This window comes from Phyllobates terribilis, unplaced genomic scaffold (assembly GCF_046119375.1).
Source record: "Phyllobates terribilis strain yellow unplaced genomic scaffold, ASM4611937v1 Scaffold_169__1_contigs__length_4117513, whole genome shotgun sequence".
Taxonomy (NCBI): domain Eukaryota; kingdom Metazoa; phylum Chordata; class Amphibia; order Anura; family Dendrobatidae; genus Phyllobates; species Phyllobates terribilis.
This window is the reverse complement of record NW_027362929.1, coordinates 1,395,268-1,418,413: the sequence shown is the minus strand read 5'-3', so window position 1 is coordinate 1,418,413 and position 23,146 is coordinate 1,395,268. Positions and strand designations below refer to the sequence as shown.

The window sequence follows — 23,146 nt, the reverse complement described above, 5'->3', positions numbered from 1 at the left end:
GAACAGCCGGGGGTTGAGGGTACTGTGCTAAAAGAGGTGGAGTTATGCAGATCTAAAATGCGTGGATTGCAGCAGCAGCAAGCCGAAAAGTGCAGGCATGTGAGGGATCTAGAGGTTGACAGCATGTCTTCTTAACGGGAGTCCAGGTGGCCATCTCCACAAATGGACTTTTCAGAATCCTTGGGTGGCACCGTAGTCGGAAACCAATTCTGGTTATCGCTTCTCGGCCTTTTGGCTAACATCAAGTGTAGTATCTGTTCTTTTAAGAACACAAGAGCTACGATCTACACTTGACGAGAGCGATCGAACTCGGAAGGAGAAGAGCTTCGGAGCCCAGCTGACATCGGAGAAGGAAGGCGGATATCGGTGGGAGGAAGAAGCTCTAAAGAATCCAGAAGAAGACGAAGACTCGGAGAAGAATCGGGCTGTCCTGTGGAATCTTCGAGGAAGAAAATCATCGAGACAAAGACCTTTCGGGGAATTTGTCCAGAACACGACGGGAGAAGAATCTGCATAGCTCCACCCATTCCGGGAAGAGTTCCAGATCCAGCTCCAAGAAGTAACTGCAGGAGGAAAGCCATGGCAAGCGCTGCGAGGAAGGCTGAAAAGAAGAGCCTGGAGCAGGGGACAGCCAGGAGGGCCCAGCCAGGAGCCGATTCTGACCCCAAGGACTCTGCCTCCACGACTGGCCAGCAGAAGGGACCCCAGAAGCCCCGCCACGAAGCTCCAGCCCTGGAGCCATGGATGCGGCAGACGGTGGCCCTGAAGCTGAAGGAAGTGGATGGGAGGGTGCCGGACATGTCCTCGGACGTGTTCTGCCAGAAGATGCTGCTGGATCGAGGCTTCTCCAAGTCGGACACCCTCAGCATCCAGACCTTCTTGACGGGGATCTTCTTCGTCACCTTCGCCACTGTGAACACCTGCAGGAGGTTCTGGGAAATGGTAAGCGCAAAAGGACCGGATAATTCTTTCTTTGCCTTTACAGGTAGCTGCCCTATCCAGAGGGACGAAAGGAGGATCACGGTCTCCATGCGCAACCCGCACACCCCAGGCCAAGACATCTGTACCTTCCTGAGACGCTTCTGTTTGGTTGTGAAGGAACCCTCTCACATCCTGAATGGACTCGGCTTCTGGACAGGTAAGTGGTCGGTGACCGTTAGACTTCACAGGGTCCTGGCGTACTCAGACGGACTTCGGCACCTGCCCCCGACATTCTCCCTGGGCAACTCCTACGGCCTCATCTATTACCCGGACATGCCGCGGAACTGCAGGAGATGCGGCAAGAACGGCCACGAGATGAAGGACTGCAAGGAGGATGCCTGCAGGATTTGTCGAGTGACGGGACACAGCTCGAAGGACTGCCCGAAGAACACGTCCTGCAACCTGTGTGGGCTGGCGGCTCATCTATACAAGGATTGCCCCAAGCGTGAGAGATCCTGGGCATCGGTGGTTGCGACGACCCCAGCTCCGGAGGACAAGGCCCCGACGACCAGGCCTGTGAAGGTCAAGGACGCGACGACCAAGGCCCCAGCGGCCAAGGCCGAGACGACCAAGGCCAAAGCGGTCAAGGAGTCGGTGGCCAAAGCCCCAGCGACGGTCCCAACAGCTCCGAAGCAGAAGAAAAAGTCAAAGGAGGGTAAGAGTTCTGTCACCCCTCTCTCGATCCCTCCCCCTGCCACCCTCGTCCAATCCCCCCCACCCCGGCCACCCCTGCTGAGGATTCCACTTCCTCTTCCTCCTTCCCCTACTCCTCAGCAGGTGTCCTTTCCCCTGCCCCGGCAGCCACTCTCCCTCCCCAGACCATGGTAGCGGTGGAATTAACCTTTCCTCCACCCGCCGCTATCTATTCCGAGGAGGATTTTCCCCTTCTTGTCTCCCCAGTTCCAACCCGGGGAAAGAGGAAGGTGGAGGACAGCCCTGCTACTGAATCCTCCAAAAAGAAGATTCTGGATTTCGTAGGCGAAAAGGAGGATACCCTCCCTGAGCCAGAAGAGATGGAGCACATGGTTGAGACCCTGGTGGCCGAGCCAGAAGAGGAGGAACTGGTGGTCGCCGAGATCGAGGCCGCGCTGCTTGACCAGATGGAGGAAGAGGGCCTGCTGGTGATCCCGTCACCAGCAGTCAACACCGACGAGGGACCACCCGACCGGAGTGGTAACTAAGGTGTATTGCCTGCGCTAACTTTTTCTTTTTTCCCTACATGATGGCTAATATTAACTTATTTTCCATTAATGTCAGGAGCATCAAGGACAAGTTCAGACGTCAGACTATTTATGCCTTCCTTACTTCCCAGTTGTGTGATGTTTATATGTTGCAGGAATGTTCCCTTCCCTCCTCTAGGTCCTTCAAACATCTGGCCAGGGAGTGGTCCCACGGTCCATCCTACTGGTCCGGTGGGGGTGACTGCAAGTCTGCGGGGGTCGCAATTCTGATCAGGGGGGGCGCATTCACGCTTGAGTCCGTCCAGGAGCTCATCTGCGGCAGGGCTCTTGTTGTAGATGGCAACTGGGCAGGAGAACCTGTCAGGTTCATCAACGTGTATGCGTCCCCACTGAAGAATGAGCGTTTGGAGCTTTTCCAGACCCTGCGGCTTCAGCTTGCCACCACCAGGACCTTAGTGATGGCCGGGGATTTCAACTGCCCCATCGAGGAGGATGGTCGTAGTTCTGGCACATCTGCCAAGTTGGACATCACGTCCAAGCTGCTCATCGAGATGGTAACCGAGGCCTCTCTTCAGGACGTGGTGGGCTCCATGGGGAGAGGCTCCACGAACTATTCGTGGAGCCGACCCGATGGCTCACTCCGCTCCAGGATTGACTTTGTGTTCACCTCTCGGGCAGTCAGGCAGAGTAGGCACTCGATGGTCCCCTGCTTCTTCTCCGACCACAGAGCCATTCACTTACAAGGTGTCCTCGGCGACGGTTTTCCGTCCGGCCCCGGCTCCTGGAAGCTGAATTGTGCTCTGCTGGCTCAGGATGAAGTCGTGGAGGAGCTGAGAGCAGCCTACGCAATGTGGCAGTCCTACAAGGGTAGCTTCCAAACAGTCTCTGATTGGTGGGAATATGTTAAAGTTGAGTTTCGCTGTTTCTTTCAGGCCAAGGGTCGACAACAGGCGTGTGAGAAGAGGAGGGACTTCAGAGGGCTGCAGCACGAGCTGCGGTCGCTGCAGGACCTTCTTCACTGCGGCTGGGACGTGAGGGAGGAGCTGGAGGAGACCAAGAAGAGCCTGAAAAGGCACTTTGAGGAGGAGTCCAAGCGAATCGTCTTCCGTTCCAAAGTGGAGAATCTGGAGAAGGGTGAGAAATGTAACTCATTCTTTTTCAGGAAACTTCATGCCGGTCACACGCCCCTGAACGAGCTGCGAGACGAGAGCGGAAACATGCGACGTGGGAAGGAGGACGTGATGAGGGTCGTCAGCGACTTCTACAGCGAACTCTACTCCCACAAGACTACCGACCCCGACGCTGCTGATAAGTTCCTGTCAGGTATCACTAACCATCTTGATCCTGCAGGCACGGCAGCCTTGGACAAACCTCTGATGGTGGGCGAATTGCTCTCTGCCGCTAAATCCTTTAGGACCGGCAGGACCCCGGGCAGTGATGGTCTTCCAGCGGAGCTCTATGTAGCGCTGGGAGACCTCATCTGTCCGGACCTGTTGGACCTGTACGAGGAGATGGTGGTGGAGGGTAGAATGCCTCCATCTTTGAGGGAAGGAATGGTCACGATCCTGTACAAGCGGAAGGGAGAGAGGTGCGACCTGAGGAATTGGCGTCCCATCACTCTGCTCAACGTGGACTACAAGATCCTGGCCAAGACGATGGCGACACGACTTAAGACGGTCATCGGACGGATCATCCACCCGGACCAGACCTGCGGCATCCCTGGACGTCGCATCGCAGACAGCCTCGCTCTCGTGCGGGACACGGTCGAGTACATCAAGGTCCGCCGCGCACACGCGGCCCTGGTCTCCTTGGATCAGGAGAAGGCCTTCGACCGGGTTTCCCACGAGTTCATGGGCCGAGCTCTGCACCGGTTAGGTTTGGGTAACATGTTTTGTTCGTATGTCCGTCTGATGTATTTTGATATCCACAGCTCGGTGTTGGTGAACGGCTGGAAGACTGACCCCTTCCCTGTCCTCTCTGGGGTCAGACAAGGCTGCCCTCTATCACCTCTTCTTTTTGTTTGTGTTATAGAACTCTTCGCAGAGGCTATCCGGCAGAATGGAGAGATCAGAGGGATCACCGCACCGGGTCCGGGACGACACGAGGTCAAGTGCTCGCTCTACATGGACGACGTCACCGTCTTCTGCGCTGATCGTGGTTCAGTCGACGCCCTCGTCCAGACGTGTGAGAGGTTCGGCCGGGCTTCAGGGGCCAAAGTCAACTGCAGGAAGTCGGAAGCCATGCTCTTCGGGGATTGGCAGCCGGCCTCCTCCGCCCCCTTCCCCTTCAACATTCAACCGGATTTCCTCAAGGTGCTGGGAGTCTGGTTCGGAAGGAAGGAGCGGCCCTCAAGTCCTGGCAAGAACGCTTGGCCAAAGTGAAGCAACGGATCGGACTCTGGAGCCTCAGACACCTCACTTGTGAGGGTAAGGCACTCGTCCTGCGTAATGAGGTCCTGCCCGTCTTGCAGTACACGGCGCAGGCCTGGCCCCCACACGTCACTGTGTGCAGGGCCATTACCAGGACAGTGTTTCACTTTGTCTGGGGATCCAAGATGGACAGAGTCAGGCGGGCCGTCATGTACAAGGAGCCTCGCAAGGGTGGGAAGGGCGTTCCAGATATCCCCACCCTCCTGCGATCCTCTTTTGTGTGTGATTGTGTCCGCCGGACTTTGCAAGTCAAGAATGGCTCCGCGGGCAGGTCCATGTCTCGCTTCTTCCTGCTTCCTCTTTGGAGGCGACTCGGCTGGGACAAGTGGGACAGCTCCTTCCCCTACAACTGGACGACGCCATGGTTCTACGGAGACGTCGTTCGATTTGTGGGGGAACATCAACTGGAGGGACTCAAGCCCGACTTGTGGAAGCCCAAAACTATCCACAAGCTCATCAGAGCCAAGGATGACGTGGAGAACATCACAGGACTTCACCAGGACACGCTGGAGACTGTGTGGACAAATGTGTCGTCTGACAGGCTGACCAACGGGCACAAGGACTTGTCGTGGATGGCGATTCAGGGCGGACTGCCCGTCCGGTCATTCATGCATGCCCGGAACCTGTGCAAGACCCGGTACTGTCCAAGGTGCCCCTTCGTGGAGGAAACATCTTTGCACACTTTTTGGGACTGCGGATTTGCACAGCGCCTGTTGACTGCCCTTGAGGACGACCTGAGGAACTCTGTCCCCAGGGCGAGCCTATCGCACCATTCTGTGCTTTACGGACTCTTCCCTGGGGTTCATACCGTCGGAGCCATCCAGGAGGCTTGGCGCCTTATGAACTGCTTCAAGGATGCCGTTTGGGTCGCCAGGAACCGGCTCATCTTGAGGAGGGAGAGGATGTCCATCCAGGACTGCCGCAGGCTGATCCACAGCCTGCTCAGAGACTATTCCATCGTGGACGGTCCGGAGGACGAGGATGAGGACTAAACCCCTCCTCCCCCTCTCCCCTTATGTGTCTTGTCTTTCAATAAAGCTTCGGGCCTGTGATTTTCCCCTCCCCATCCCCTTTTTCCCAATCCCCATCCCTTATCACGATTCGTCGTACTGTATTGATTGACATGCTTTTTCTTTCAGATTGAGTGTTTTGTGTAGCATAGGGGTGTGATGTGTCTAGTTAGTGCGTCGTATCCTCATGCTATGTAAATATGATGTAGAATTCTGTGTGTACTGGGCTGCGGCACTGTACACTGTCTGTTAACTTATTTTTTGTGCTAATAAAAGATATATTCAATCAAAAAAAATCTGTTCTTATCAGTTTAATATCTGATACGTCCCCTATCTGGGGACCATATATTAAATGGATTTTTAGAACAGGGAGATGGAAAAAGAGCTTGCTCTGTCCACTCCACGCATTGACCTGGTATTGCAGTATCTCCAGGACCGGTGCACCCCTTCTTTAATGCAGTTTCTAAAATCAGAAAGAATTGAATTCAATGCTTTTTGTTCATTTTGCTTGTTTGTCAGATTTTGGGATGGACTCTTTGGCTTTGCTTTTCTTCTCCTCATTGGATTTTTCATGTTAAAAGTTGCAGAAGCCAGATGACAAGCTCATTTTGGTTCAACTTCAGCAACTGTGCATTGCATTGCCATGTAATGTAATGTAATGCAATGCTATCTATCTAGCTCTCCCTCTATACTTCCTTTTGGATAAACAGACATATTAGGCAAGCATTTTGGAGCTTTCACCTAAATAACTACAGGTGGTGAGATAAGCTGCACAATATAATTGACCTTTCAGTATATTGTTGCACACACACCATCTATTTAGCAAATGCCCTTGTTATCAACAGCAGCCTTTTAAACTCACCTGAGCTAACAGGTATGTGAGCTGGTTACTCTGCTGCGCTTAAAATTTCTTTTTTGGTTTGCTACAATGCCTTTTCTGAAACGTTGTCTCCCTCTGCTGGAACACTGACTTCTTTCATTTAATGCCTGCAGACTATAAAAGAGAAACCAACCCAAAAAGTTTGGTTGATTAGTCTGTGGCATTCTTTTAAACTGTTGCTTATGGCGGTCTCTGTGAGCTTCTCAGTGACATTCAGCCATCCAGGTATCCCGCCTGCAGTAGACGGAATGTGGCAATGGAACGCTGGCTGCGCGTGTCATAATAGGCTCTGAGCCTTTATATACCTGTGCACAGCAGCAGCCACCTTCAGTCTGCTGCTGGACAGCCAGCAGCAGCAGCAGCAGGAGAGGTAATTAATCAGCAACCCTCCTGCTAAGGGTAGACAGCTGCTCGTTCCACCCCCCCCCCCCCCCCGCCTTAATTGGTTCTCCTCCCTTCCAACGGTGTTGAGGCGGGTGGGAACAGCCGGGGGTTGAGGGTACTGTGCTAAAAGAGGTGGAGTTATGCAGATCTAAAACGCGTGGATTGCAGCAGCAGCAAGCCGAAAAGTGCAGGCATGTGAGGGATCTAGAGGTTGACAGCATGTCTTCTTAACGGGAGTCCAGGTGGCCTTCTCCACAAATGGACTTTTCAGAATCCTTGGGTGGCACCGTAGTCGGAAACCAATTCTGGTTATCGCTTCTCGGCCTTTTGGCTAAGATCAAGTGTAGTATCTGTTCTTATCAGTTTAATATCTGATACGTCCCCTATCTGGGGACCATATATTAAATGGATTTTTAGAACAGGGAGATGGAAAAAGAGCTTGCTCTGTCCACTCCACGCATTGACCTGGTATTGCAGTATCTCCAGGACCGGTGCACCCCTTCTTTAATGCAGTTTCTAAAATCAGAAAGAATTGAATTCAATGCTTTTTGTTCATTTTGCTTGTTTGTCGGATTTTGGGATGGACTCTTTGGCTTTGCTTTTCTTCTCCTCATTGGATTTTTCATGTTAAAAGTTGCAGAAGCCAGATGACAAGCTCATTTTGGTTCAACTTCAGCAACTGTGCATTGCATTGCCATGTAATGTAATGTAATGCAATGCTATCTATCTAGCTCTCCCTCTATACTTCCTTTTGGATAAACAGACATATTAGGCAAGCATTTTGGAGCTTTCACCTAAATAACTACAGGTGGTGAGATAAGCTGCACAATATAATTGACCTTTCAGTATATTGTTGCACACACACCATCTATTTAGCAAATGCCCTTGTTATCAACAGCAGCCTTTTAAACTCACCTGAGCTAACAGGTATGTGAGCTGGTTACTCTGCTGCGCTTAAAATTTCTTTTTTGGTTTGCTACAATGCCTTTTCTGAAACGTTGTCTCCCTCTGCTGGAACACTGACTTCTTTCATTTAATGCCTGCAGACTATAAAAGAGAAACCAACCCAAAAAGTTTGGTTGATTAGTCTGTGGCATTCTTTTAAACTGTTGCTTATGGCGGTCTCTGTGAGCTTCTCAGTGACATTCAGCCATCCAGGTATCCCGCCTGCAGTAGACGGAATGTGGCAATGGAACGCTGGCTGCGCGTGTCATAATAGGCTCTGAGCCTTTATATACCTGTGCACAGCAGCAGCCACCTTCAGTCTGCTGCTGGACAGCCAGCAGCAGCAGCAGCAGGAGAGGTAATTAATCAGCAACCCTCCTGCTAAGGGTAGACAGCTGCTCGTTCCACCCCCCCCCCCCCCCCGCCTTAATTGGTTCTCCTCCCTTCCAACGGTGTTGAGGCGGGTGGGAACAGCCGGGGGTTGAGGGTACTGTGCTAAAAGAGGTGGAGTTATGCAGATCTAAAACGCGTGGATTGCAGCAGCAGCAAGCCGAAAAGTGCAGGCATGTGAGGGATCTAGAGGTTGACAGCATGTCTTCTTAACGGGAGTCCAGGTGGCCTTCTCCACAAATGGACTTTTCAGAATCCTTGGGTGGCACCGTAGTCGGAAACCAATTCTGGTTATCGCTTCTCGGCCTTTTGGCTAAGATCAAGTGTAGTATCTGTTCTTATCAGTTTAATATCTGATACGTCCCCTATCTGGGGACCATATATTAAATGGATTTTTAGAACAGGGAGATGGAAAAAGAGCTTGCTCTGTCCACTCCACGCATTGACCTGGTATTGCAGTATCTCCAGGACCGGTGCACCCCTTCTTTAATGCAGTTTCTAAAATCAGAAAGAATTGAATTCAATGCTTTTTGTTCATTTTGCTTGTTTGTCGGATTTTGGGATGGACTCTTTGGCTTTGCTTTTCTTCTCCTCATTGGATTTTTCATGTTAAAAGTTGCAGAAGCCAGATGACAAGCTCATTTTGGTTCAACTTCAGCAACTGTGCATTGCATTGCCATGTAATGTAATGTAATGCAATGCTATCTATCTAGCTCTCCCTCTATACTTCCTTTTGGATAAACAGACATATTAGGCAAGCATTTTGGAGCTTTCACCTAAATAACTACAGGTGGTGAGATAAGCTGCACAATATAATTGACCTTTCAGTATATTGTTGCACACACACCATCTATTTAGCAAATGCCCTTGTTATCAACAGCAGCCTTTTAAACTCACCTGAGCTAACAGGTATGTGAGCTGGTTACTCTGCTGCGCTTAAAATTTCTTTTTTGGTTTGCTACAATGCCTTTTCTGAAACGTTGTCTCCCTCTGCTGGAACACTGACTTCTTTCATTTAATGCCTGCAGACTATAAAAGAGAAACCAACCCAAAAAGTTTGGTTGATTAGTCTGTGGCATTCTTTTAAACTGTTGCTTATGGCGATCTCTGTGAGCTTCTCAGTGACATTCAGCCATCCAGGTATCCCGCCTGCAGTAGACGGAATGTGGCAATGGAACGCTGGCTGCGCGTGTCATAATAGGCTCTGAGCCTTTATATACCTGCGCACAGCAGCAGCCACCTTCAGTCTGCTGCTGGACAGCCAGCAGCAGCAGCAGCAGCAGGAGAGGTAATTAATCAGCAACCCTCCTGCTAAGGGTAGACAGCTGCTCGTTCCACCCCCCCCCCGCCTTAATTGGTTCTCCTCCCTTCCAACGGTGTTGAGGCGGGTGGGAACAGCCGGGGGTTGAGGGTACTGTGCTAAAAGAGGTGGAGTTATGCAGATCTAAAATGCGTGGATTGCAGCAGCAGCAAGCCGAAAAGTGCAGGCATGTGAGGGATCTAGAGGTTGACAGCATGTCTTCTTAACGGGAGTCCAGGTGGCCATCTCCACAAATGGACTTTTCAGAATCCTTGGGTGGCACCGTAGTCGGAAACCAATTCTGGTTATCGCTTCTCGGCCTTTTGGCTAAGATCAAGTGTAGTATCTGTTTTTATCAGTTTAATATCTGATACGTCCCCTATCTGGGGACCATATATTAAATGGATTTTTAGAACAGGGAGATGGAAAGAGAGCTTGCTCTGTCCACTCCACGCATTGACCTGGTATTGCAGTATCTCCAGGACCGGTGCACCCCTTCTTTAATGCAGTTTCTAAAATCAGAAAGAATTGAATTCAATGCTTTTTGTTCATTTTGCTTGTTTGTCGGATTTTGGGATGGACTCTTTGGCTTTGCTTTTCTTCTCCTCATTGGATTTTTCATGTTAAAAGTTGCAGAAGCCAGATGACAAGCTCATTTTGGTTCAACTTCAGCAACTGTGCATTGCATTGCCATGTAATGTAATGTAATGCAATGCTATCTATCTAGCTCTCCCTCTATACTTCCTTTTGGATAAACAGACATATTAGGCAAGCATTTTGGAGCTTTCACCTAAATAACTACAGGTGGTGAGATAAGCTGCACAATATAATTGACCTTTCAGTATATTGTTGCACACACACCATCTATTTAGCAAATGCCCTTGTTATCAACAGCAGCCTTTTAAACTCACCTGAGCTAACAGGTATGTGAGCTGGTTACTCTGCTGCGCTTAAAATTTCTTTTTTGGTTTGCTACAATGCCTTTTCTGAAACGTTGTCTCCCTCTGCTGGAACACTGACTTCTTTCATTTAATGCCTGCAGACTATAAAAGAGAAACCAACCCAAAAAGTTTGGTTAATTAGTCTGTGGCATTCTTTTAAACTGTTGCTTATGGCGGTCTCTGTGAGCTTCTCAGTGACATTCAGCCATCCAGGTATCCCGCCTGCAGTAGACGGAATGTGGCAATGGAACGCTGGCTGCGCGTGTCATAATAGGCTCTGAGCCTTTATATACCTGCGCACAGCAGCAGCCACCTTCAGTCTGCTGCTGGACAGCCAGCAGCAGCAGCAGCAGGAGAGGTAATTAATCAGCAACCCTCCTGCTAAGGGTAGACAGCTGCTCGTTCCACCCCCCCCCCCCGCCTTAATTGGTTCTCCTCCCTTCCAACGGTGTTGAGGCGGGTGGGAACAGCCGGGGGTTGAGGGTACTGTGCTAAAAGAGGTGGAGTTATGCAGATCTAAAACGCGTGGATTGCAGCAGCAGCAAGCCGAAAAGTGCAGGCATGTGAGGGATCTAGAGGTTGACAGCATGTCTTCTTAACGGGAGTCCAGGTGGCCATCTCCACAAATGGACTTTTCAGAATCCTTGGGTGGCACCGTAGTCGGAAACCAATTCTGGTTATCGCTTCTCGGCCTTTTGGCTAAGATCAAGTGTAGTATCTGTTCTTATCAGTTTAATATCTGATACGTCCCCTATCTGGGGACCATATATTAAATGGATTTTTAGAACAGGGAGATGGAAAAAGAGCTTGCTCTGTCCACTCCACGCATTGACCTGGTATTGCAGTATCTCCAGGACCGGTGCACCCCTTCTTTAATGCAGTTTCTAAAATCAGAAAGAATTGAATTCAATGCTTTTTGTTCATTTTGCTTGTTTGTCGGATTTTGGGATGGACTCTTTGGCTTTGCTTTTCTTCTCCTCATTGGATTTTTCATGTTAAAAGTTGCAGAAGCCAGATGACAAGCTCATTTTGGTTCAACTTCAGCAACTGTGCATTGCATTGCCATGTAATGTAATGTAATGCAATGCTATCTATCTAGCTCTCCCTCTATACTTCCTTTTGGATAAACAGACATATTAGGCAAGCATTTTGGAGCTTTCACCTAAATAACTACAGGTGGTGAGATAAGCTGCACAATATAATTGACCTTTCAGTATATTGTTGCACACACACCATCTATTTAGCAAATGCCCTTGTTATCAACAGCAGCCTTTTAAACTCACCTGAGCTAACAGGTATGTGAGCTGGTTACTCTGCTGCACTTAAAATTTCTTTTTTGGTTTGCTACAATGCCTTTTCTGAAACGTTGTCTCCCTCTGCTGGAACACTGACTTCTTTCATTTAATGCCTGCAGACTATAAAAGAGAAACCAACCCAAAAAGTTTGGTTGATTAGTCTGTGGCATTCTTTTAAACTGTTGCTTATGGCGGTCTCTGTGAGCTTCTCAGTGACATTCAGCCATCCAGGTATCCCGCCTGCAGTAGACGGAATGTGGCAATGGAACGCTGGCTGCGCGTGTCATCATAGGCTCTGAGCCTTTATATACCTGCGCACAGCAGCAGCCACCTTCAGTCTGCTGCTGGACAGCCAGCAGCAGCAGCAGCAGGAGAGGTAATTAATCAGCAACCCTCCTGCTAAGGGTAGACAGCTGCTCGTTCCACCCCCCCCCCGCCTTAATTGGTTCTCCTCCCTTCCAACGGTGTTGAGGCGGGTGGGAACAGCCGGGGGTTGAGGGTACTGTGCTAAAAGAGGTGGAGTTATGCAGATCTAAAACGCGTGGATTGCAGCAGCAGCAAGCCGAAAAGTGCAGGCATGTGAGGGATCTAGAGGTTGACAGCATGTCTTCTTAACGGGAGTCCAGGTGGCCATCTCCACAAATGGACTTTTCAGAATCCTTGGGTGGCACCGTAGTCGGAAACCAATTCTGGTTATCGCTTCTCGGCCTTTTGGCTAAGATCAAGTGTAGTATCTGTTCTTATCAGTTTAATATCTGATACGTCCCCTATCTGGGGACCATATATTAAATGGATTTTTAGAACAGGGAGATGGAAAAAGAGCTTGCTCTGTCCACTCCACGCATTGACCTGGTATTGCAGTATCTCCAGGACCGGTGCACCCCTTCTTTAATGCAGTTTCTAAAATCAGAAAGAATTGAATTCAATGCTTTTTGTTCATTTTGCTTGTTTGTCGGATTTTGGGATGGACTCTTTGGCTTTGCTTTTCTTCTCCTCATTGGATTTTTCATGTTAAAAGTTGCAGAAGCCAGATGACAAGCTCATTTTGGTTCAACTTCAGCAACTGTGCATTGCATTGCCATGTAATGTAATGTAATGCAATGCTATCTATCTAGCTCTCCCTCTATACTTCCTTTTGGATAAACAGACATATTAGGCAAGCATTTTGGAGCTTTCACCTAAATAACTACAGGTGGTGAGATAAGCTGCACAATATAATTGACCTTTCAGTATATTGTTGCACACACACCATCTATTTAGCAAATGCCCTTGTTATCAACAGCAGCCTTTTAAACTCACCTGAGCTAACAGGTATGTGAGCTGGTTACTCTGCTGCGCTTAAAATTTCTTTTTTGGTTTGCTACAATGCCTTTTCTGAAACGTTGTCTCCCTCTGCTGGAACACTGACTTCTTTCATTTAATGCCTGCAGACTATAAAAGAGAAACCAACCCAAAAAGTTTGGTTGATTAGTCTGTGGCATTCTTTTAAACTGTTGCTTATGGCGGTCTCTGTGAGCTTCTCAGTGACATTCAGCCATCCAGGTATCCCGCCTGCAGTAGACGGAATGTGGCAATGGAACGCTGGCTGCGCGTGTCATAATAGGCTCTGAGCCTTTATATACTTGCGCACAGCAGCAGCCACCTTCAGTCTGCTGCTGGACAGCCAGCAGCAGCAGCAGCAGGAGAGGTAATTAATCAGCAACCCTCCTGCTAAGGGTAGACAGCTGCTCGTTCCACCCCCCCCCCCGCCTTAATTGGTTCTCCTCCCTTCCAACGGTGTTGAGGCGGGTGGGAACAGCCGGGGGTTGAGGGTACTGTGCTAAAAGAGGTGGAGTTATGCAGATCTAAAACGCGTGGATTGCAGCAGCAGCAAGCCGAAAAGTGCAGGCATGTGAGGGATCTAGAGGTTGACAGCATGTCTTCTTAACGGGAGTCCAGGTGGCCATCTCCACAAATGGACTTTTCAGAATCCTTGGGTGGCACCGTAGTCGGAAACCAATTCTGGTTATCGCTTCTCGGCCTTTTGGCTAAGATCTTGTATCTGGTCAGAAGGATCCTAGAGTGTCTCCCCCTCGGCCTTGCAGCATCGCCACTTAGGTGGCTTAAGCTGCCTGCTGCTATTGGGGGGGGTCCAGAGGAAACGAGAGGTGATAATGGGCGTCAAGATTCGCTATGCCGGGACCGATGATATTCGGGTCAAAAATGCTTTTCGCATTGATATTGAGGAGTCAAGGAGGAATTTCTTTAACCTGCGGTTCTTGGTGGAAGTCGTCATCTTCAAGATTTTGAATGTTGGTCGTGGAGACATCATTTGTCTACAGGAGTTCCCAAAGAATGGCCGGTACGTTTTGGTCCTTGATCGTATGGCAGCTTGCCAGAATCTTTTCAAGACTCTAAAGGATCAGCAAGCCTTGGATCATCCGGCTCTTGAAGGGCTTACATTCACGGTATTGTATACTAAGGGGGAAGTGCCAGTTGTTGTGTTTATGCACAACCCCCTTGTGGATGTGGAGGACATTACTAGATTCCTGAACCGTCATTGCAGCTATGTGTCCTACTCACACAAGGTGAGGAATGAGGTGGGCTTGTGGACTGGCAAACACAAGTTTTTTGTACGGTTCCAGGAAGACCCCCAGGGACCTGGGGGTATCCACTACCCTCCCCTCAGTTTTGCCATCGGGAGGGATAGAGGGTATATGTATTTTCCCGGTGCTCCGCGTTTTTGCAGGAAGTGTAAATCCTTTGGACACTACCAAGAGGACTGCACGGTGGAGAAGTTTTGTGGGAAATGCAATAAAGAGGGTCATCTGGCAATGGAATGTACTAACTCCATGGTCTGTAATGCGTGTGGGGAGGAGGGACACGCTTTCAAGGACTGTCCCCATCGTTCCAGGTCATATGCAGAGGCCGTGTCCCCACGTCCTAGTACTGCCGCCACTATTGGTGAGGCGATTGAGGCAGTAAGGGACTTCATGGAAGTGATGGAGGAAGCACCTGATCCTGCTGGTGGAAGCGCTGTTGAGATGTGACGCGCCCCCTGGGACATATTCCTTTTTGAGGGGAATACCCGGCACCGGATCAGATGGGGGGTTGTAGTCTCCGAGCGGCTGTGACCCGGCCCGTGCCCAGGGCGTCAAGCTCAGTGTGATGTGGCAGTTCTACAGATGTTACTAAAGTTCTTTTGTGTCGACTACGCCACCCGTTGTGATGCGGTCACTGTGGCCGCCGCTGCAGCAGGGTCCGCTGAGGCTGATGGTGGGTGCGCAGCTTGGTGAGATAACCCCCAACGGGAGGGGTATAGCCTCAGAGGGGACAGGTGCAGAGGATGGGGGTTGTGGTGGTGCGGTGCAGCCGGCAATGAAGACAGAGTCGGGTTGTGCAGTTAAGGGTGTTTACTTACTGCAGATGTTGTACTGGTCACTCCAGCTGCGAGTGACCACCCGAGCCGTGCTGCGTCCACCAGGTCCTGGATCCAGCCAACCCCCAAACAAGTCCGGAGCGTGGCCCTGAGCTCTCCCTCTGTCCTTTCTTCAGCCGTCCCCACCAGTGATCCACCTAGGTCCAGCTCCCTCGGGCCTTCTGTTGGGACACCCTTGGCCCTGGGTTCCCTGACCCTTCATGTGGTGTGCCTTCGGGGTGGATGTGATGGGTGACCGTGGCAGACGCTGCCCACGGTCTCCGGTCTCTGGCTGGGGAATGTTTTTACCCCCACCAGCTTGGGTTCCGGTACCCTTTTGCTGACTCCTCACCCGGTGCTCTAATTTGGGTTCTTGGGTCCCTTCAGTCTTCCCCCTCTGGGTCTTTCTCTGCTCCACTCTCTCTCTCTCCAGGGCTGCTGTTTCCTTCTCTCTGCCGATTTGTTCTCTGCATCAGACAGGCTCCTCTCCAACTGACTTGTTCTCTACAACTGACCCTGATCTTAGTTGGTGCCCTCCTTATATATCCCTCTATGTGTGAGCTCAGGTGACCAGCACCCAATGAGCTCCTATCACTACCCAGACTGCTCCCCCTATCTGCCCCTACACTACATGGGATGTTCCACCCCCCTCCCACTCCAGCCAGGAACAGGCTCGGTCGTACCTGCACATTTCTAAGTGGGAGTACCGTCGGCCTGCTCCTCTGAAATGGGATGTATGTAGTGCATGCAGTCTATCTGAGCTCAGTTCCACACTCCATCCTTACCCGGGAGTGGAATATCACACCTCTGGGTTGAGGTGCAATACCCCTGTAGCAGCCGAATCCTCAGGGTGCTACATTCCCCCCTGGTAAATCACAGCACATCCTCGGGCTGTAAGACATAAAACACCAAAAACATACATTTTTTTTTTTCATATAAACATAATAAAACATATAAAACAACATATATTAGCAGCAATAAACTTTTCATATTAACATTCTTGTAGACTTCTCTTGTCTCTGGTTCCTCCTCCGGACACTGTGCAACGTGTGCCCGGGAAAAGCGCGACAGTCTCTTAGAAAAACTGGTCTTCCTATAAAACCGGTAGGGGGCACTTTAGGAAGCGCAACTATATACAGGGGAAATTGGCCGCTCTCAGTCCTCGGCCAGGTAGAGGAAAGGGAATGGCTGCTCACAGTCCTCAGCCTGGTATGGATACGGGATAAAGGGTTAAACGGGTAAACTGTTCACTGGTCCCAACGGGGACTATTTTAGCAGCAACGGTTCACTGTGCCCCGACGGGCAACTATATACAGTCTCTACTCCCGTCCTCAACGACGGCTCCCTCCTGCTTTTTCTTGGTGATACGGTGTTGCTTCAGACCCGTCCAGGTCCTCTGGCTCCTCCTCCCCGCACTGCAACTCCTCCTCCGTCAGGCGGTGTACGTGGAGGGCGTAAGGTCCTTTGGCACACTTGTGCCGGGTGAAAGTGACTTCGTCTCCGACGTAGAGGTCACGGCCTTTGTGACCTTCCGGCAGGTGGGACTCGACGTCTCTGCGGGTCACAAAAACGTCACCGCGGTTGTTACGGTCCCGAATAAAGCCCCACCCATGCTGCGGGTTGAACTTTATCACCGTCCCGATGGTGCGGGGACAGTGCGCTGCACGGGGGTTCCTCCTAGTCCGGCTCTTCTGCTCCGCGCTCCGGATTTGGGCCTGTTGTTCTCTGACCCGCCTCTCCTCCCGTTCTCTCGCAAACTCTGCTAGCTGCTGACGACAACACTCAGTACGCTCAGCGGCGACTGCCCGAGTTTCTCCGGTGAACCCCATCAAATCTTCTCCCGTGGGGTCCCACACGAATTGGGCTTCTTCTAGAGGAGGCGAGACCCGAGTCACGGGCTTCGGAGCCGGGATCAGGGGCTCACACAAGGGCCCTAGTCTCTGTTGCCGCTCCAGCTCACAAAACTCCTCGGGCCAGATAAAGGGACGCCCGTCCGGCCATGTGAGCTGGCTGAAGAGGTCCTTTCCCAAACTCGGCACCCTTGGTTTTACGGGCGCGGGCGCGGTGGTGGTGGCGCCCGGGTTGCCCAGGCCTTGCGGCCAGGCCTGGGGCTCCTGGAAGGTGAAGGGCACCGTTAGGACGGCGGCGCCCTGGGCTACCTGGCCTTGCGACCAGGCCGGAGGCTCCGCGGAGGTAGGGGGCGCTGTTGGTGATGCGGGGCCCGGGAGTACTGGGCCTTGCGACCAGGCCGGAGGCTCTTCCTGCTTGGTCACGCTCCGGGTCGGTGCGTGTGACGTCACAGGGGTCGCGGCGGCGGCTTCCGGTCGGGGCCTAGTCATTAGCGGTGACATGGCGGTTACGGGCACGGACGGGGGACTTTCGGGCTCTGCGACGGGGAACCGGGGCAGGTGGGCGGTCTCCCGGTATGGGGTATAAGCGTCCCCTTTACCTGCCTTCAAACGTTCGGCTCCCTTCTCAGCGCCGTCTCCGACCTTGGGTCCTCCCGCGTCATCCGTAGAGGCAGTTGGTGTCCTCTCCCAGGGGAGCATGCTCCGTGGACGGGTTCCAGCTTGCTGGGCCATCTCCCGGCTCCACTCCGCCAGTATCTCACGCTGTACCCGGGCCATCCTCCTTGCGAGGCCCTCCAAGGCAGTTTGTGCACACTCCCGGTCTCGGGGGAGCTGCGCTAAGATCTCCGCTAGACCTAGCGGGGTTATGGACTCTAGCAGGCTCCTGACCATCGGGTCGGTGCTGCTCTGCTCTTCTTCCGGCAGGCTCCTGGCCAGCGGGCCGGTGCTGCTCTGCCCTCCTTCCTCGGTCTCTAGCAGACTCCTGGCCAGCGGGCCGGTGCTGTTCTGCTTTCTCTCCATCTCCGGGTAAGCTCCTCCGCTACTCCTCGTTAGACCTCTTGCCTCCGGGTGCGCTCGCTCCAGACTTCTGCTCCAGGCGACACCCATCTTTTCTCTTCTCTTTCGTCTCCTCCCACTTCGAGGGCGGTCCCGGGGCAACTCGGTAACTGTCAGCTCCAGGGGTAGTTCTTTCACGCTGACAGACACCTCTAGCATCACAGTCTCTGTTGGTGGGGGCGGTTTCCACTTTTGGCGCCACTTTCTGTCCTCGCCCACGATGGGAGGCGGCCTCCTGCCCTCCTTTGGCATGCCCATAATGGCGTCCGCTGCTCTTCCAAGGCGGGAAATCTTCGGATTTGGCGGGAAGCGTCGCCCAGTGGCGGGAAACTCTGCAGATCGCGGGAACAAGCTGGAAATGGCGGACAATCGGCGGGAAACGACCTGTGATGGGGTCCGATGGCGTGGACCCTCCGGAACCGGCGGGAGACTTCTTTCTGAGGTAAACTTGCACTTTTCTTCAGGCACGCAGTACCCGGTTGTTGCGGGCACGTAATCCTGCCGACTACGCCAAAGTTGACGCGCCCCCTGGGACATATTCCTTTTTGAGGGGAATACCCGGCACCGGATCAGATGGGGGGTTGTAGTCTCCGAGCGGCTGTGACCCGGCCCGTGCCCAGGGCGTCAAGCTCAGTGTGATGTGGCAGTTCTACAGATGTTACTAAAGTTCTTTTGTGTCGACTACGCCACCCGTTGTGATGCGGTCACTGTGGCCGCCGCTGCAGCAGGGTCCGCTGAGGCTGATGGTGGGTGCGCAGCTTGGTGAGATAACCCCCAACGGGAGGGGTATAGCCTCAGAGGGGACAGGTGCAGAGGATGGGGGTTGTGGTGGTGCGGTGCAGCCGGCAATGAAGACAGAGTCGGGTTGTGCAGTTAAGGGTGTTTACTTACTGCAGATGTTGTACTGGTCACTCCAGCTGCGAGTGACCACCCGAGCCGTGCTGCGTCCACCAGGTCCTGGATCCAGCCAACCCCCAAACAAGTCCGGAGCGTGGCCCTGAGCTCTCCCTCTGTCCTTTCTTCAGCCGTCCCCACCAGTGATCCACCTAGGTCCAGCTCCCTCGGGCCTTCTGTTGGGACACCCTTGGCCCTGGGTTCCCTGACCCTTCATGTGGTGTGCCTTCGGGGTGGATGTGATGGGTGACCGTGGCAGACGCTGCCCACGGTCTCCGGTCTCTGGCTGGGGAATGTTTTTACCCCCACCAGCTTGGGTTCCGGTACCCTTTTGCTGACTCCTCACCCGGTGCTCTAATTTGGGTTCTTGGGTCCCTTCAGTCTTCCCCCTCTGGGTCTTTCTCTGCTCCACTCTCTCTCTCTCCAGGGCTGCTGTTTCCTTCTCTCTGCCGATTTGTTCTCTGCATCAGACAGGCTCCTCTCCAACTGACTTGTTCTCTACAACTGACCCTGATCTTAGTTGGTGCCCTCCTTATATATCCCTCTATGTGTGAGCTCAGGTGACCAGCACCCAATGAGCTCCTATCACTACCCAGACTGCTCCCCCTATCTGCCCCTACACTACATGGGATGTTCCACCCCCCTCCCACTCCAGCCAGGAACAGGCTCGGTCGTACCTGCACATTTCTAAGTGGGAGTACCGTCGGCCTGCTCCTCTGAAATGGGATGTATGTAGTGCATGCAGTCTATCTGAGCTCAGTTCCACACTCCATCCTTACCCGGGAGTGGAATATCACACCTCTGGGTTGAGGTGCAATACCCCTGTAGCAGCCGAATCCTCAGGGTGCTACAGATGGAGCCTGCAGATATGTCAATTCTGCTTGATGTGAGTGGTGAGGGAGAAGTGAGCGGTTCACTCTCCACAACGCCGGTGTTGGCTTTGGAAAGCTCAGAGGCCATTCAAGAAGGTGGTGGTGGCCAGGGTGACTTCACCGGGGCTGTGGTGAGGCCCCCTGATGAGGACTCTGATGTGTCTTCTGCAAAGAAGTTCTGACCAGATATTTCACCTGCCAGTATTGGGAGCATCAGCCCCTTAAGTGATAGGAGCTATCCCGAGAGCTACAGTGCCTCTCCTAGGAGGTCTTTTTTGGAGGAGGGGGCCAGCATTCTGTGCTTAACATCAGGAATCGAGTTTCAAGACGAGAAAGGTTGACTCTTCGGTGGGGGGTATGTTCTTTTTTACCAAATATGGTTAAAAAATGGGCTCCAACGTGGGCTGTAGTGTACTGTTAGTAAATGTAAGGCTTATAAAATCTAAGCCTAGAAGATTGGCTATACTGGAAGAACTAAAAAATCTTGGAGCAAATATCTACTGTCTGCAAGAGTGCGGAATTGAAGAGTCACCTCCTGAAAAGGACTGGGTATATGGGCATAGCATTTGGTCAGGTTCAATAACAAACAAAAATGATGGTGTGGGGATTTTGTTGGGGAATAGGGATTTAAGTTTTGAAAATTATATGGTGGTGGAGCCAGGTCGTTGTATAATGGCAGTGGTTAAGGGGAGAGGGTGGAGGGTGAAAATTGTTAACGTGTATTGTCCAATTAACAAAGGGGATAGGTTAGCATTATTAGAGAAAATACGTTTTTTTTGCCTGGAAGGATTCCAATATTATTAGTTGGTGATTTCAATTGTGTTTCTGAAGGGGAAATTGATGTCACGGGTAAGGTCCTTAATCAAATTACATCTGATTTTTCTTTTTTAGATGCAGCGGAATTTTTGAGTAAGCCACCACCGGCCACATATAGAGCTGATAGGGGAGGAATAGTGTCCAGGATTGACCGCATGCTGTATACAAATAGAGGTTTGGTGTGTAAATTTTTTAAACAGCATGTTTTTTCTTTCACAGACCATGAATGTTTGTGGGGTATGTTTGAAGGTGATAAAAAAATGGTGCATGGTGTTGGGGTATGGAAGCTAAATGTTAGGTTGTTAGAGGATGTTAGGGTTATGAGAGACTTCGAAAGTAAGTATGAATGGTGGAGGTCTAGGAAAAATAATTTTGTGGATGTGACTGTATGGTGGGATTGGGTGAAAGTGGAAATTAAGAATTTTTTTAGGAGGTGGGGTTATAAAAAAGCAGCAATTGAAAGAGGCAGATTTAAAGATTTAAATATGAGGATTGAGTGGTTACATAAAATGAGTATGAAAGGAATTGATGTTAGTGATCAACTCAGAGGAGCGAGAGATGAGATGAAGCGTGTTTTGGAAAAGCGTGGGAAGGAAATTATTTTTAGGACGAGAGTTGAGCATTTGGATATGGATGAGAAGTGTACGAGGTACTTTTTTAAAAAAATGTGCAGTAAGAAAGATGAGTTGGATGAGGTTGAAAATGATAATGGTATGACTGTGGTTGGAATGGAAGTGTTGGATGAGGTACATAGTTTCTATAGTAGTTAATTTGAGTCTAAATGGGTGGATGGGGGTTTGAAAGAGCATGTGTTAGGTATGTTGGAGAGTCAGCTTGAATCAGGGGAACGTGAGTGTTTGAGTGAGGATATTGTTTTTGATGAGGTTAAAAAGGCGGTGGATGGTGCGAAAAAGAATAAAACACCTGGAAAAGATGGGTTGCCTGTGGAGTTTTATGTAAAAGCATGGGATGTGATTGGTGTTGATTTTGTGGAGGTATGTCAATATATGTGGATGAATGGTGTACTTTGTAATTCCATGAAAGAAGGAGTAGTTGTTTTACTATATAAGAAGGGTGAGAAAAAGAATTTGCGTAATTGGAGGCCGATTACATTACTCAATGCAGATTACAAAGTCTTTAGCAAAATTCTGGCTAACCGTATGCGTGGGGTGATTGGAAGTGTGGTTGGTGTTGATCAAGTGTGCGCGGTGCCAGGTAGGTGTATGACTGATAACCTCTTGTTGTTGAGGGACGTAATTGGAGATTGTATGTTTAGGAAGGGGAAATGTATGTTTTTTTGTGTGGATTTTGAGAAAGCTTTTGATAGAGTGTCGCATGCGTTTATGTTTGAGGTGTTAGTTAGGATGGGTTTTCCTAGTGTTTTTGTGAAGGCGATAAGGTGTTTGTATGATGGTGTGGTGAGTGAAGTGTTAGTGAATGGATGTTTGAGTGAGAAGGTGTGCATAAAATCAGGGGTCAGGCAGGGGTGTCCGTTGTCCCCTGTCCTGTTTATAAGTGTGATTGAGCCCCTGTTGTGCATGATTCGGAAAGAGAAAGTGATGAATGGTCTTCTGATCCCAGGGAATGGTGGAAAGACTGTAAAGGTAATGGGGTATATGGACGATGTTGTTGTGGTGAGTGATAATATGGCTGCTATGAATCGAGCAAGGTTGCTTTTAGATTTCTTTTGTGGTGCATCTGGTTTTAGGGTGAATTGGGGGAAGTGTAGCTTTAAGTGTTTTGGGGATTCGAGTGTTAGGATGGATGGTGTGATATGTGAAGAAGGTGCTATTAAGGTTCTGGGGGTGTGGTTTAACAAAGATCTGAAAGGGAATGAGAGTTGGGATGAATGCGGTAAGAGGATTGAACAGAAGTTAAATTTTTGGAGGTTACGGGACTTGACATTGTCAGGCAAAGTCCTTATTATTAAGTCAGTGATTCTTCCTATGTTACTTTTTGTGTCCGTGGTTTTTCCAGCCCCTTATAGGGGTTTTAGGCGGATTGAGAAGCTAATTTTTACGTTTTATTGGGGAAGTAAGATGGAAAAACTTAAAAGGGAATATTTGTGTAAGTTACGTGAACATGGGGGAATGGATTTCCCAAATTTTGAAATTTGTCTTGGTTTAAATTATATTAAAACAGTGGTTGTTCTGTTAGGTAGGGATAACAAGACGGCTTTTATGATTAAATATATGGCTGGATGGATGTTGTTTGGGTTGAAATGGATGAGAAGGGATGCAAGAGTGCCTGTTTCGTTTAAATGTCCAGTGTGGTATGAGTTTGTTGAAAAATTTGTTGTCAAGCATGATTTGTTGGATGTTCCTATGGGTGATTTCAAAGTGATAAGGAATGTAAGGAGAAGGATGCGTGTTAGAGAGTTTGAATGTAACATTAGGGGCTTGAGATCGAGTGAAGCGTTGTGTGTATGGAGGAACCTGAGTATAAAAGGAATATCGAATAGGCAGCGTGATATCGTATGGATGAGTTTGCATGAGATTTTGCCTGTGAGAGAGGTACAGAAGAGG

The 23,146-nt window shown here is 50.5% G+C and overlaps 6 non-coding genes and 1 pseudogene across 6 annotated transcripts; all 7 read left to right on the top strand.

Moving 5' to 3' along the window:
• Positions 1–215: 215 nt before the first annotated feature.
• On the top strand, positions 216–293 carry LOC141210784 (U2 spliceosomal RNA; annotated as a pseudogene).
• A 5,562-nt stretch (positions 294–5,855) lies between these two features.
• On the top strand, positions 5,856–6,050 carry LOC141210568 (U2 spliceosomal RNA). The gene has a single exon (XR_012280726.1). It is a non-coding gene; the product is annotated as a U2 spliceosomal RNA (small nuclear RNA).
• Positions 6,051–7,176: 1,126 nt separating this feature from the next.
• Positions 7,177–7,367, top strand: LOC141208463 (U2 spliceosomal RNA). The gene has a single exon (XR_012278691.1). It is a non-coding gene; the product is annotated as a U2 spliceosomal RNA (small nuclear RNA).
• Positions 7,368–8,493: 1,126 nt separating this feature from the next.
• Positions 8,494–8,684, top strand: LOC141208462 (U2 spliceosomal RNA). The gene has a single exon (XR_012278690.1). It is a non-coding gene; the product is annotated as a U2 spliceosomal RNA (small nuclear RNA).
• Positions 8,685–9,807: 1,123 nt separating this feature from the next.
• Positions 9,808–9,998, top strand: LOC141210323 (U2 spliceosomal RNA). The gene has a single exon (XR_012280495.1). It is a non-coding gene; the product is annotated as a U2 spliceosomal RNA (small nuclear RNA).
• A 1,122-nt stretch (positions 9,999–11,120) lies between these two features.
• Positions 11,121–11,311, top strand: LOC141208461 (U2 spliceosomal RNA). Its single transcript, XR_012278689.1, has one exon. It is a non-coding gene; the product is annotated as a U2 spliceosomal RNA (small nuclear RNA).
• Positions 11,312–12,431: 1,120 nt separating this feature from the next.
• On the top strand, positions 12,432–12,622 carry LOC141208460 (U2 spliceosomal RNA). The gene has a single exon (XR_012278688.1). It is a non-coding gene; the product is annotated as a U2 spliceosomal RNA (small nuclear RNA).
• The last annotated feature ends 10,524 nt before the right edge of the window (positions 12,623–23,146 follow it).